The sequence below is a fragment of the Octopus bimaculoides genome, chromosome 26 (genome assembly GCF_046866305.1).
Source record: "Octopus bimaculoides isolate indiv1 chromosome 26, ASM4686630v1, whole genome shotgun sequence".
Taxonomy (NCBI): Eukaryota; Metazoa; Mollusca; class Cephalopoda; order Octopoda; family Octopodidae; genus Octopus; species Octopus bimaculoides.
In genome coordinates this window covers 4235639-4240638 of record NC_142953.1, presented here as the reverse complement: position 1 = coordinate 4240638, position 5000 = coordinate 4235639, and positions in this window count along the sequence as shown.

Here is a 5000-nt window from a genome sequence, read left to right as displayed (position 1 = left end):
AGCAGAAATTTTAAGTCCCAAATATGGTATGGTAGAAATGTCACAAGCTGGAATATTACGAGATGTTCTGTTGTTTTTATAAGCTTTCAGGAGAATGTGAGTAGTGTATCTTGAAGCACACACATAAAGCTATAAGTAATAGCCATCAATTTTTCAACCCAAGACTAACATGTTACTTATAGCTTTATGTGAATGCTTCAAGATACACTATTCCAAATAAAAGTATTTCATGTTCTACTTTTTAATTTTTACCTTAAACCTGCCTAGTAATTTGACCAAACATTGCCCTAGTCATAGTAATAAAAATAATAGCAATGATGATGATGATGATGATAATGTCTCAGAGATCAGCATGGGGCCATATATCATTTGTTTTTTAAAATTGATGATGTAATTCACTTTATGCTATTGTCCCCTTCCCTGATATCTGAGAGGAAACTGATCCCAGCAAGATTTGAACTCTACATCTGAAGGGATGTAACTGAATATCTCAAAGCAATTTTGTCAGGTGCTCTATTGCATATTTAGCCAACCTCCATCCCATTCTTTTCTGTATAATAACAAATCTGGTTTCTAACATAGGCTCAAGGCCATGCGTTTTTCAGGAGTAAAGGACAGTCAATTACATCAGCCCTTGACTGGTAGAGAGGGATTATATTAATCTGACAAATGATAAAAGGCAAAAACTGGCCTAGGAACATAAAAGGTTGACTAGATACCACAAAACAATCTGTCCGATGCTCTACCACATATTCTGCCTACCCTTCATCTCACCCACCCTCTGTCAAACAACAAAAACAACAATAACAACAATATAATATTAATATTGAGGATATAAATATTCCTAACTTTTATATACAAGGCCACAAATTTGCAGAGAAAGGGACACCCAGCTCCTCTTCCTGCAGTGCACCAAGACAGGTACATATTTTATTAAACCCCAGAAAGGTGAAAGGCAAAGTCGAGTCTAATGGAATTTGAACTCAGGATATATGCAGAGGAGGAGGAGGGAAACTAAAGTAAACATGACAAGGCAATTAGTTTTATCATTACTGTTATTAATAAGGCAGTAAGCTGGCAGACTCGTTAGCGTTCTGAACGAAATGCTTAGCATATAATTTTTTCCGGAATTTTACATTCTGAGTGAGTTGAGTTCAAATACTGCTACGGTCAACTTTGCCTTTCATTCTTTCAGGGTGGGGGGGCGTCAATAAAATAAAGTACTGTTAAGTATTGGGGTTGATGTAATTGACTAACATCCGTCCCCTAAAATTACTAGCCTTGTGTCAAAATTTGAAACCATTATTATTATTTGTGCTTCCAAGTTTAAAAAAAAAAAAAAAAAAAAAATCAAAACTGGTTAGATTTTCTGTCAAGGGCTAACCATCAGGTCTGAGTCATCTTCAAACAAACAAAAAAACCTGTTTGCAGGACATGTGTAGAGCATGCATCTCTAGGCATTGAAGCCCTGCCCTGTTGTACAGATCCAGTGATATCAAGCTCACCACCATTGCTGCCACCAGAATCATAAGAGAATAGTTTCTAATTCTAGCAGATCAGCTTACAGTCTAATCAGTCTGTAATCTGTCTGTTTAGTGATGATAAAAGCAATATTCTATCATATTTGTTATACCCGTGTGATAACATATGCAATATCCATGGTCCGTGGTAATGTGATATAATGTGATGTGATGAAATTTAACAACTGTACATGTGCTAATTGTTGCACAACAAAAGCCTCAAAATATTTAAAACTCAATGGTTCATGTCACTAAGTAAAACAAGAGGTCTCTGGCTTATTATAAGACCCGGTGGTTTGAACTAATGTGTCTGAGAACCCAGTGGTCATGAGTTCAATCTTCATTGACATACTGCTAACAAAATAATATTTTATAATTTTTTTTTTGTTAAGGTAGTGCACCAGCTTGGTCTCAACCGACTGACTGAAACTGGTAAAAAACAAAAACAAAAACCCAGTAAAGAATATTTGACTGGCTGGCAAGTAATGAAGTCGACCTTAACTGTTTCAAGCATGATTTATGACTTGTGGTGGTGTTTTTTCGCCCGCTTTCATACTCTCCCACCAGTCTCAAAGACCCTGCCAAAAAATGGTTGTGGTACTGCCCCGCCTCCTTTCATTAAAACAATATATATATATATATATATATATATATATATATATACACACACATATATACATAATGCGTGTATCTATATGTATATATATATATATATATACACACACACAGAAATATATGTGATCAAACAGACTTCAAAGAGGCTAGTGTTGTCTGCATTGATAGTGTACAGCAAACTTGCCATTGCTATGGGGAGTGGAAAATCTGAGCCTTTGTGATTTTCCACTCCCTACGGCAAGTTCGCTGTACTCTTTATTGATTTTATAGATACAAACAAATGTGAAGCCTGTGGTTGTAGGATTTCACCAGTTAACACTTTGGAATTTCATTTCAGCCAGTGTCACAAGTCAACTCCTCCCTGTGCTGTCCCCAGTAAGATTTGAAACTGTCACCAATTCAATCACCAGCTGAATCACACAATCATGTGTGAAACGTGCCTCAGCACATACTAGCCCCCCCCCCACACACACACACACACATACACACCGTCATTGTCTCTAAATCTTATTCCACAGCTAAAACTAATTAAATGTTTCAAAGACAAATTCCACTTGTGTTTTCTTTTTTTTTAAAGGTGAACTGGGAATAGAGTGTGATTGAACTGACTGTCCTCACCTACTCATCTTGTATATTTATTGGCACTTGTGTTTGTGACTCTGAAGAGATTGAGAGACAATATATACCTCCTGGAGCTAAAACTAAAAGATATGTAGGGAGAGGTGATAATTGAATACGGACAGTAATTTTAGTCAGATGCTGTACCATTATTGTTCCAAGTTATCAACCTTACCCACAGATTATATTAAGATTAATTAGTGCTTTTACCAGGCCTTCATTAGTCCCACTGGCTCAATATTAGGATGGAGATTTTTATGCTTTTGTCCCCGTTTCATAATCTTCATCATCACAAGAAATTTTTATACTGTGCATCAGCACAACGTCAGTTGAATCACCTCCAGTTTATGCCTAGTACTTTATTGTATAAACCCTAGAGAGATTTAAAGGCAAAGGTTATCCCAGGTAAAATTTGAACCCAAAACACAAAGGGATGAAACTAAGACCTAAGGCATTCCAGTAGTGACCATCCCACCTTGTTTTTTTCAGACATTATCCTTCTCTAAGTTTATATGTCCTTTTAGTATCCTATTGTGTCACCATTGCCACTGTAGCGTTCTCTAGCACATACATGTAGAAGACTGAGAGCAGGGAAGGGCATGGCTGGATTGATCAACTCCAGTACACAACTGGTAATTCATTTCATTAATATTTCTCCGCTCCAGATGGGTGAAAGGCTTAGTTGACTTTGGCAGGATTTGAAGCCAGAATGCAAATGAACATAATTAAATAGCACAAAGTATTGTGTCTGATGCTCTACTGATTATTTTTCCAAGATAATGATGAATTTCTAAGGTAGGCATAACAATTTTAGGGGGCAGGTGGATGGGATAGGAAAATGAAATGCAAAGTGGAATTTGAACTTTGGTCATAACGTTTTGCCTGTCACTCTTTGACATGATCCGGCAAAACATGGATTGGGAGTCTTTAGAGGGCAAAAGGAGCAAATGAAACTGCAACAGAGTATTTTCATTGATGAGTTCATGAACCTTGGTTCTTTTCCCTAAAACTTATATATATATATATATATATATATATATATATATATATATATATATGAGAAAGCGTAGATTAGTTCGGTAATAGGTAAATTTGACCTGTTTGTGTGTCAATTATGTAGGTATATATAAATATAGAAATGTATGGCCAGTAACAATGGGAACTGAGTGTCTATTATTTCATTAGGAATACATTTGGCAAGTGATCTGTGCAAACACAAGAGGTGCTAACTATCCCTCAATCAGATGTATTCTCTCTCTTTTTCTAGCCACTATTCCTTGCTGTTTATCATCATCATCATCATCATCATACTAATCATCATTATCATTATAATGGTACAGCTCAGCAAAATCTCTCCATCACTACTGAAGTATGACTTATAAGCTAGAGAGCTGTAGATTAGGTCCAGTGTGGGCAGAATATAACATGGTAACGTTAAAAAAAAAAACAAAACAACATATAATACAAAAATTAGATGTAATAATAATAATAATGGTTTTAAATTTTGCCCCAAAGGCAGTATTTCTGGGAGTAGAGGATGACTCTATTACGTCGACGCCAGTACTTGACTGGTACTTAATTTATCAGAATCGACCTTGTGGGAATTTGAGCTCAGAACGTAGCAACAGGTGAATACCACTAAGCATTTCCCCCGCTTGTTGCCTTAATAATAATAATAATAATAATAATAATAATAATAATAATAATTTCAAATTTTAGCCCAAGGCCACCAATGTTGGGGGAGGGGTAAGCTGATCATATCGACACCAGTGCACAACTGGTATTTATTTCATTGACCCTGAAAGGATGAAAGGCAAAGATGACCTCGGCAGAATTTGAACCCAGAATGTAAAGACAAATGAAATGCTGCTGAGCATTTTGTCTGGCATGCAAACCGTTCTGCCAGCTTGCTTCCTTAATAATAATAATAATAATAACAACAATAACAATCCTTTATACTAAAAGCACAAAGCCTGAAATTTGGGTACTTAATTTATCTACCCCAAAGGATGAAAGGCAAAGTTGACCTTGGTGGAATTTGAACTCAGAACAAAAAGAAAGATGAAATGCCACTAAGCATTTTGCCTGGCAAGCTCACCACCTTGATAATAATAGTAATAATAATAACATTTTTTACTTTATCACTTGTAACTTATTAAATAACAACTTGGAAAAACAAATGAAAAAAATTAGTTGAGGTAGGTTGATTAAAATAGTGTAAGGGGATATCTAAGACTTTGTAGCAGA